Source organism: Ascaphus truei, unplaced genomic scaffold, assembly GCF_040206685.1.
Source record: "Ascaphus truei isolate aAscTru1 unplaced genomic scaffold, aAscTru1.hap1 HAP1_SCAFFOLD_1114, whole genome shotgun sequence".
NCBI classification, from domain to species: domain Eukaryota; kingdom Metazoa; phylum Chordata; class Amphibia; order Anura; family Ascaphidae; genus Ascaphus; species Ascaphus truei.
In genome coordinates this window covers 38458-49086 of record NW_027453980.1, presented here as the reverse complement: position 1 = coordinate 49086, position 10629 = coordinate 38458, and the positions used below count along the sequence as shown (strand labels likewise).

The 10629-nt window shown below is 43.2% G+C and overlaps 1 long non-coding RNA gene across 1 annotated transcript; it reads right to left on the bottom strand.

Moving 5' to 3' along the window:
• LOC142475221 (uncharacterized) lies at positions 1–8496 on the bottom strand. The gene is made up of 6 exons (XR_012790802.1): positions 8063–8496; positions 6515–6618; positions 5169–5279; positions 2656–2777; positions 1542–1637; positions 1–97 (listed from the first exon to the last, which is right to left on the bottom strand). It is a non-coding gene; the product is annotated as an uncharacterized LOC142475221 (long non-coding RNA).
• Positions 8497–10629: the final 2133 nt, after the last annotated feature.

Sequence of the window (10629 nt, the reverse complement as noted above, 5' to 3'; positions counted from 1 at the left end):
GAACATTAAAGAACATCAATTCACACTGGTGCAGAGTTGATGATGAATCCAGTTCACCTCCAATTCAATTTTAACAGAAATGTTTCATTCTTCATTACTGAAAAAAAAGAAAAGTAAAAAACATTTCATTACTATTTTCAAAATGGATTGAATTCCCCCAACAATGACTATGTGTTACCAATATATCCCTCTCAGTCCCACTGCAGCATATACTGTACCAGTGTGAAAGTAGGAAGGTACACAGTACCGGTAAAACAATACGTGCCGGTACTATGCACCATATGAATTATAAGGGGATGTAAATCTCCCAGTCTCTCTCCATATCCGCAACAGAGCGGGCTCCGGTCAGTGGCATGGATGCCCATATATGGGTATGCTCATATTTGGGCATCCCATGTCACTGACCGGAGCCGGCTCTGAGTATAGGGATATATGCGGAGACGCAGAGGTGCAAGGAAATGGGAGGAGGCACGGTGAGAAACAGGGAGAGACCACAGGAAGATAGAGGGCAACAACTTCCACAAGGTACTTGTATGGGTATAATTGTTTGTATTTTGTGCAGAGGGGGTAATTTCAGATAAAATACAATTCTCCACCCTCTACGAAACAATTCCACTTTGTTCAGTAAGCCAGAAAGTCTTGGTCCCATGTGGACTGAATTTAATGCAAATAAGGTCCTTAATACACAAGTAAAGAATAAAGTTACTTATTCTCTACTGTAAGAAGTGCCACATTGCCCACTATTTGGGTCCTGTGCCCAGATTGTGACCATGCATGGCAGAGGTGAGATTCCCCCAACTCCAATTTGCTACACTCTCCAAGAGAGATAATTGTGATCAGAGGTGGAACTAGGGGAGGGTGTGAGCAGGGTCACTGCCCAGGGAGTAACCTGACTGGGGGCACGGAAATCTCATTTAGTGCATATGTTGCGGCACTGCATTGATTGACCGGTCAATCTGCACTGCTGCCTGTCACAGTGACATCCTGATCGGGCACTGTGATCAGCTATAGCACTGACCCAGGTGAGATAGTTCAGCACTTTACAAGGAGGGAACAGATGTTGTGGGTGACAGATGCTGGAGGTAGGCCAAGACTGTTGGCCAGAGTAACGTGGAGACTTACTGCACTCTGCATGCCCATCCTCTCCCTGACATCAGGGGAAGGAAGTGGCCCTGGGGTGTGTGTAGGTATGCCAGATGTCAGTGTATGCATAAGTAAGTATGCCTGTGTAGTGGGAGGTGTAGGGGCGTTAAGCTGGAGGACTTAAAACAGGCACAAAAGCACATAGATACCTCTGATTATACCGCACCAAATGCTGATAATATCATGCTGTAGCTGCACTTTACAGAAGATGATGCAGATGTCATCATTGGTTGGTGGGTTCATTAAATCAATCCATCATATCATAACCACACTGTGCATATGATGTACTGAATCAGTAACACCAGGAAGACATCTCCATGTTAGGAGTAGAGTTGAAGTTAACAGAATATGTCCAGCACTGTGGTGTGTAGCCCATAAATAATAATTGTGCACATTACCAGAACAACATACTGTCAACTGCAAGATCATTTTGCTGCTTGTAGCGTATGCTCATCCTGTACAGTGTTGTAGTAGATCCGTCTCTTCAGTGTTCACTGCAACAAAAGTAAGACATTGCATTAATATTACAGACGTTTGGGGGCTGAAATCTCACTTCGCTGCGGACAATTTCCCTTTGCATAAGATTCTTGTGATTATGTCAATGATGATCAATAACTGCATCATAACACAGCCGCTCTATACAGAAGATGTACTTGCTCTCATTGGTCATTGAGGTAATACGTCACACAATGTACAGATATAGCAAGGATTATTTCTCCCACTTGTGCATTATGGCATTATGATGGGAAATGTTGTGAGATTCTGCATTATCAGCATCACTGAATCTTTTGGAAATTAAGTGATATTCTATGTTTTAATGCAATATTATGGGTGATCAGCCGGTAAAATAATAATAGCTTGCTGTATCTGTAGCCATGCTCTACCCATGATGTGCTGAACCAATGACTGCAGAGAGATTCAGAGTGCTAAACATGACTGGAACGCATCTCTGAATAATGGGCAGCAAAGCAGTGCAGAATAGGAGGTGAAAGTATTTAAAATGGAAGATCCTTAGCAGCTGTGTGGAGAGTAGACAGTACAGACTGACCAAGTAAATGGTAAAAGGAGTAACTTCAACATTACTTGGCTTTGTTCTCCACATTGAAGCTTTCCTCCTCTTTAAATCACTAATACTGATGCCATGTGTAACCTGTACTGAGAGTTATATAATCTACTGGCCTAGATGAAACCATATGATGCAAACAGGATCCATCCCACTCCAGATTCATAGAATTGAACCACCTCAACCTTTCATAACAATCACATAGAACTGCAGCTGTGCGCTACTGCACATGTTCTTGTTATGAATGGTAGTAGATGTGGTCCTTGGGTCTTTACTTCATACTGTAGCCACCCTCTACTCATGATGTATTGAATCAACGAAAACTTGCATGGTTCAGATCACAGGAAGGGGTAGAGTAGAGATGAAAATATTCAATGTGAAACCCGTAGCAGCCGGATTGTGTGGAGTCAATAAAACGACAAATACTAAATGGTAAATGAGAAATATACACATTGCTTATCTGTCTCGGTGTAGTAATTTTCCTTCTCTTCAACTGTCCTTCAAATTTTCTCTTTTGCAAGAAAAGGAACACATGGCTTCAATATTCACTTCTGTTCTGCAGTCATCCCTCCTGAAATAAAAGTTAAGCATTGCATTGTTATTATGATAATACATACAATAAACCTTGCTCCAAACCATTTGATGCAAAGCAAATCCACCTCCCACCCACAGCGGTGCTCCTTCTAGAGCATGCATGTCAAACTCCAGTCCTCGAGGGTCCCAAACAGGCCAGGTTTTCAGTAGGGATATCCTGAAAACCTGGCCTGTTTGCTGCCCTCGAGGACTGGAGTTTGACATCCTTGTTCTTGAGCTTCTACCACGCAAGTCATCCATGTGAGTGACACTGTACTGCAGTCCTGGTCTGCACACAATCTACTGAATCAATGACATCACACTGTAAAGGCAATCTACAAGATGTATTAGTTGTCCACACTTCCGAAATGTTACTTTTATGTCCAAATCACTTATTCCCATGACCTGATATTTGTATTTGTTATTTATAGGATTGTCACAAAGAGTTGATGAGGTCACCAAATGATAGTATGTAGAGAGAAAGAGAGATCTCAGAACAGAGCCCTGATGTATACCCACAGACAGATCAATAGAAGACGAAGACATGTTAGCAACAGAGATGGAGAATGTGTGACAGGAAAGTTATGATGAAAACCAGGATAGAACTGTGTTACGGATACCAAGAGAGAGTTTAGAATATGAAGGAGGAGAGTGATTGAGAGCATCAAACGCAGCAGATAGATCAAGTAGGATTAGTAGGGAAAAGTGACCTTGGGAATTTGCTTTAAGCACAGTCTGTAGAACGAGCTGTACGAAAGGCAGGTTGTAAAGGATCCAGGAGGGAATGTGATTTAAGAATGTTGACATTCTAGCAATTAGGAGACAAACAGCAGGAGGGATACAGGGCGGTAGTTAGTAAGGCACATAGGGTGTAGGTTGTTTCTGAGAAAAGGGTGACCACTACAGGCTTAAAGTAAGAGGGTAAAGAGCCAGAGAATAGGGAGGAATTGAAGATGTGGGTGAGAGTGGGGACTAAGAGATGCAGTAAGGTGTGAGGGGATACGATCTAGAGGGCATGTGGTAGAGGGAGAAGAGAAGATGATTAGCTTCCAGCTCTGTAAGAGAAGAAAAGGAGTCAAATGCAGAAGGAGAATTAGGTAGAAGGAGAGAAGGGGGAAGGGACAGAAGGAATCTCCTTGTGGGTGGCATCCACCTTGCCTCTGAAGTAGTCAAATGCTTGAGGAGAAGTGAAGGAAGGATGGCAAGTGTGAGGAGAAGGTTAGTGGAGGGAGTCAAATACAGGGAAAAAAAGACAGCGTAAATTAAATTTGAGTGTTGATGAATGTGAAAAAAAAGTAGTGTGGTTTGGCCCCAGAGAGCAGCTTTATACAGGACTGGAGACATTTTTACTGTAGAAAAATCAAATATCAATTGTGTGATTTCCTTCATAGGCATTAAGAACAGCGAGTGGAAGTGTGATGAACATGTTTGGGAATTTAGCCAAGGGTGTGGGCTAGAGGGACAAGTGTGTCAGAGCCTAGAGGGGGCATATAGATAGGAGGATAGCATTGTAAGAGTTAATAAGATTGTTAGTTTAAGCGGAAAGAGAGAGAGAGGTTAGAGTAGATGTCAGAGGAGAGTTTAATTAAGCAGAGGAAAATCAGTGGGACAGGTAAGATGGGGTGAGGGGAATGACTGATTGTGAATGATGAGAGCAGAAGAGGTCATGTACAACTAGAGCCTTGTTAGTCAGAGAACGGGCATTCCAGATGGCATAGGAGAAGGGAAGAGAAAAGTAAGGAAAGGAATGTGGATTACATTAGATAGGTTAACACTCTTAGCAGGGAGGCAGAGGCAGGGAGGCCCGATGTGTATATGAGCAGGTTCAAGATTATAAGAGATATCCCACACATCAGCAAACATAGAAGGAGACACAGAGATAGGTGTAGAGAGAGACAGAGATAGCTCTATGTAGAGAGAGAGGGACGTAGAGAGAATGAGACAGATAGGCGCAGAGAGAGGGGGCGCAGAGAGAGGAGGCGCCAAAAGAGGGGGCGCAGAGAGAGGGGGCACAGAGAATAGGATATTAAAGAGTGCTTTTCATTGAGCAGTGCAGAAATAGCTGCAATAGAGGTCTGTACAAATGGTGCAGTGTGTAGACACATGCAAAGGTAGGGGAAGGAAAGAGGAGAACATGTGGATAAAAGCAGGAGTGTGGAAGTTAGAGAAATTAGAAAAGTTTAACAGAGGAGTGAGGAAACAGCAAGCAGAAAGAACAAGAGAGAGGTTACATTGGGATGACGTTCTGTGGTAAAGAGAAAATGCTAGGAGAGAGCTTTCAAATATTAGAGGACATGAATTGAGGGAGCAAATGTATAAATCAAAACCTGAGGGGGAGGTATAGCACGAAAGCTTGCACAGCAGATTATAGTCTTAATGTTGCGTGTACCTGTCAGGGTATTCAAGAAGTTACATTCTCACAAGTGCAGAGTTCATGATGAAATGCTGAATCTAGTCCCCCTCCAATTTAATTTTAATATAACTTTTCCATTCTTCATTACTGCAAAAAGCAAACAAAACAAAACCACATTGCATTACTATTTTCAAAATGGATTGAATGGCATATTCAACAGTGACTGTGTGATGCCAATATTCCCCACTCACTCGTAGTGAAGCACATATTGTACTAGTGTTGAAAGTAGGCCGGTAGAGTCAGGTACGCAGTACTGATAAAACAATAAGTGCCCGTCGTAAGTACCAGCTCCGCAACAGTGCGGGCATCACATTAGTGACGTGGATGAACATATATGGATAAGCCCATATTAAGGCATCACGTGACCAGAGCCGTCACTGACTGGGTATACGTAAAGACGCAGGGAGATGCAAGGAAAGGGAGGGAGAGAGAGAGACAGGGAGAAGATGTGAAACGGAGGAAGGCACGGATGGAGGGAGTTCTTCCGAGCTTCTGCGGGCCTCTCTCTTTCACTGGTGCATGCCGGGAGCTGGTCCCAACATCCACAAAGTGTGTGTGTATTATTGGTTGTATTTTATGGGGGTAGGAGGGTAGTGTGTATATTGTGTGTGTGGGAGTATTATATTGTGTGTAGAGGTGCAGAGGAGAGTACTAGATTGTGTATCTTGTGTAAGGGTGTTGTGTATATTGTGTTTGGAGCTATAATATTATTGGGGAGATTAGTATTGAGGAGGTATTATAGTGTGTATTGTGGGGAGTATTAGTGTGTGTATTGTTTGTGGGTGACAGATGCTGGGGGTATGCAGCAATCCCTGCACTGAGGTCCGAGGCGGCTCTGCATCGCTCGCACACACTGTGGATGACCAAGCATGTGCCCATGATAATCATGGCCTTAGAGGGATGAGTGTGTCAGAGCCTAGAAGGGGCATATATATGATGGAGGAGGGAGGAGGAGGAGGGAGGAGGAGGAGATGATAGCATTGTAAAAGTTAACAAGATAGTTAGTTTAAGCAGAAAGTGAGGAGAGGTTAGAGATAAGGGTAGATGTCAGAGGAGAGAGTTCAATTAAGCTGAGGTATCGAGTAGGACAGGGGTGAGGGGAATGAGAGGTGGTGGATGATGAGAGCAGAAGAGGTCATGTACAAATAGACCTTGTTAGTCAGAGAGCAGTCATTCCAGAGGGCACGTGAGAAGTGAAGAGTAAAGTGAGACATGGAATGTGGATTACATTAGATGGGTTAATACGCTTAGCAGGGAGGTGGAGAGAGAGAGGCAAGAGGCAGAGAGTGGTGCAGGGGTTGAGGAAGAGATGTTGCATGTACCTTATCAGAACATTAAAGAACATCAATTCACACTGGTGCAGAGTTGATGATGAATCCAGTTCACCTCCAATTCAATTTTAACAGAAATGTTTCATTCTTCATTACTGAAAAAAAAGAAAAGTAAAAAACATTTCATTACTATTTTCAAAATGGATTGAATTCCCCCAACAATGACTATGTGTTACCAATATATCCCTCTCAGTCCCACTGCAGCATATACTGTACCAGTGTGAAAGTAGGAAGGTACACAGTACCGGTAAAACAATACGTGCCGGTACTATGCACCATATGAATTATAAGGGGATGTAAATCTCCCAGTCTCTCTCCATATCCGCAACAGAGCGGGCTCCGGTCAGTGGCATGGATGCCCATATATGGGTATGCTCATATTTGGGCATCCCATGTCACTGACCGGAGCCGGCTCTGAGTATAGGGATATATGCGGAGACGCAGAGGTGCAAGGAAATGGGAGGAGGCACGGTGAGAAACAGGGAGAGACCACAGGAAGATAGAGGGCAACAACTTCCACAAGGTACTTGTATGGGTATAATTGTTTGTATTTTGTGCAGAGGGGGTAATTTCAGATAAAATACAATTCTCCACCCTCTACGAAACAATTCCACTTTGTTCAGTAAGCCAGAAAGTCTTGGTCCCATGTGGACTGAATTTAATGCAAATAAGGTCCTTAATACACAAGTAAAGAATAAAGTTACTTATTCTCTACTGTAAGAAGTGCCACATTGCCCACTATTTGGGTCCTGTGCCCAGATTGTGACCATGCATGGCAGAGGTGAGATTCCCCCAACTCCAATTTGCTACACTCTCCAAGAGAGATAATTGTGATCAGAGGTGGAACTAGGGGAGGGTGTGAGCAGGGTCACTGCCCAGGGAGTAACCTGACTGGGGGCACGGAAATCTCATTTAGTGCATATGTTGCGGCACTGCATTGATTGACCGGTCAATCTGCACTGCTGCCTGTCACAGTGACATCCTGATCGGGCACTGTGATCAGCTATAGCACTGACCCAGGTGAGATAGTTCAGCACTTTACAAGGAGGGAACAGATGTTGTGGGTGACAGATGCTGGGGGTAGGCCAAGACTGTTGGCCAGAGTAATGTGGAGACTTACTGCACTCTGCATGCCCATCCTCTCCCTGACATCAGGGGAAGGAAGTGGCCCTGGGGTGTGTGTAGGTATGCCAGATGTCAGTGTATGCATAAGTAAGTATGCCTGTGTAGTGGGAGGTGTAGGGGCGTTAAGCTGGAGGACTTAAAACAGGCACAAAAGCACATAGATACCTCTGATTATACCGCACCAAATGCTGATAATATCATGCTGTAGCTGCACTTTACAGAAGATGATGCAGATGTCATCATTGGTTGGTGGGTTCATTAAATCAATCCATCATATCATAACCACACTGTGCATATGATGTACTGAATCAGTAACACCAGGAAGACATCTCCATGTTAGGAGTAGAGTTGAAGTTAACAGAATATGTCCAGCACTGTGGTGTGTAGCCCATAAATAATAATTGTGCACATTACCAGAACAACATACTGTCAACTGCAAGATCATTTTGCTGCTTGTAGCGTATGCTCATTCTGTACAGTGTTGTAGTAGATCCGTCTCTTCAGTGTTCACTGCAACAAAAGTAAGACATTGCATTAATATTACAGACGTTTGGGGGCTGAAATCTCACTTCGCTGCGGACAATTTCCCTTTGCATAAGATTCTTGTGATTATGTCAATGATGATCAATAACTGCATCATAACACAGCCGCTCTATACAGAAGATGTACTTGCGCTCATTGGTCATTGAGGTAATACGTCACACAATGTACAGATATAGCAAGGATTATTTCTCCCACTTGTGCATTATGGCATTATGATGGGAAATGTTGTGAGATTCTGCATTATCAGCATCACTGAATCTTTTGGAAATTAAGTGATATTCTATGTTTTAATGCAATATTATGGGTGATCAGCCGGTAAAATAATAATAGCTTGCTGTATCTGTAGCCATGCTCTACCCATGATGTGCTGAACCAATGACTGCAGAGAGATTCAGAGTGCTAAACATGACTGGAACGCATCTCTGAATAATGGGCAGCAAAGCAGTGCAGAATAGGAGGTGAAAGTATTTAAAATGGAAGATCCTTAGCAGCTGTGTGGAGAGTAGACAGTACAGACTGACCAAGTAAATGGTAAAAGGAGTAACTTCAACATTACTTGGCTTTGTTCTCCACATTGAAGCTTTCCTCCTCTTTAAATCACTAATACTGATGCCATGTGTAACCTGTACTGAGAGTTATATAATCTACTGGCCTAGATGAAACCATATGATGCAAACAGGATCCATCCCACTCCAGATTCATAGAATTGAACCACCTCAACCTTTCATAACAATCACATAGAACTGCAGCTGTGCGCTACTGCACATGTTCTTGTTATGAATGGTAGTAGATGTGGTCCTTGGGTCTTTACTTCATACTGTAGCCACCCTCTACTCATGATGTATTGAATCAACGAAAACTTGCATGGTTCAGATCACAGGAAGGGGTAGAGTAGAGATGAAAATATTCAATGTGAAACCCGTAGCAGCCGGATTGTGTGGAGTCAATAAAACGACAAATACTAAATGGTAAATGAGAAATATACACATTGCTTATCTGTCTCGGTGTAGTAATTTTCCTTCTCTTCAACTGTCCTTCAAATTTTCTCTTTTGCAAGAAAAGGAACACATGGCTTCAATATTCACTTCTGTTCTGCAGTCATCCCTCCTGAAATAAAAGTTAAGCATTGCATTGTTATTATGATAATACATACAATAAACCTTGCTCCAAACCATTTGATGCAAAGCAAATCCACCTCCCACCCACAGCTGTGCTCCTTCTAGAGCATGCATGTCAAACTCCAGTCCTCGAGGGTCCCAAACAGGCCAGGTTTTCAGTAGGGATATCCTGAAAACCTGGCCTGTTTGCTGCCCTCGAGGACTGGAGTTTGACATCCTTGTTCTTGAGCTTCTACCACGCAAGTCATCCATGTGAGTGACACTGTACTGCAGTCCTGGTCTGCACACAATCTACTGAATCAATGACATCACACTGTAAAGGCAATCTACAAGATGTATTAGTTGTCCACACTTCCGAAATGTTACTTTTATGTCCAAATCACTTATTCCCATGACCTGATATTTGTATTTGTTATTTATAGGATTGTCACAAAGAGTTGATGAGGTCACCAAATGATAGTATGTAGAGAGAAAGAGAGATCTCAGAACAGAGCCCTGATGTATACCCACAGACAGATCAATAGAAGACGAAGACATGTTAGCAACAGAGATGGAGAATGTGTGACAGGAAAGTTATGATGAAAACCAGGATAGAACTGTGTTACGGATACCAAGAGAGAGTTTAGAATATGAAGGAGGAGAGTGATTGAGAGCATCAAACGCAGCAGATAGATCAAGTAGGATTAGTAGGGAAAAGTGACCTTGGGAATTTGCTTTAAGCACAGTCTGTAGAACGAGCTGTACGAAAGGCAGGTTGTAAAGGATCCAGGAGGGCATGTGATTTAAGAATGTTGACATTCTAGCAATTAGGAGACAAACAGCAGGAGGGATACAGGGCGGTAGTTAGTAAGGCACATAGGGTGTAGGTTGTTTCTGAGAAAAGGGTGACCACTACAGGCTTAAAGTAAGAGGGTAAAGAGCCAGAGAATAGGGAGGACTTGAAGATGTGGGTGAGAGTGGGGACTAAGAGATGCAGTAAGGTGTGAGGGGATACGATCTAGAGGGCATGTGGTAGAGGGAGAAGAGAAGATGATTAGCTTCCAGCTCTGTAAGAGAAGAAAAGGAGTCAAATGCAGAAGGAGAATTAGGTAGAAGGAGAGAAGGGGGAAGGGACAGAAGGAATCTCCTTGTGGGTGGCATCCACCTTGCCTCTGAAGTAGTCAAATGCTTGAGGAGAAGTGAAGGAAGGATGGCAAGTGTGAGAAGAAGGTTAGTGGAGGGAGTCAAATACAGGGGGAAAAAGACAGCGTAAATTAAATTTGTGTGTTGATGAATGTGGAAAAAAAAGTAGTGTGGTTTGGCCCAAGAGAGCAGCTTTAT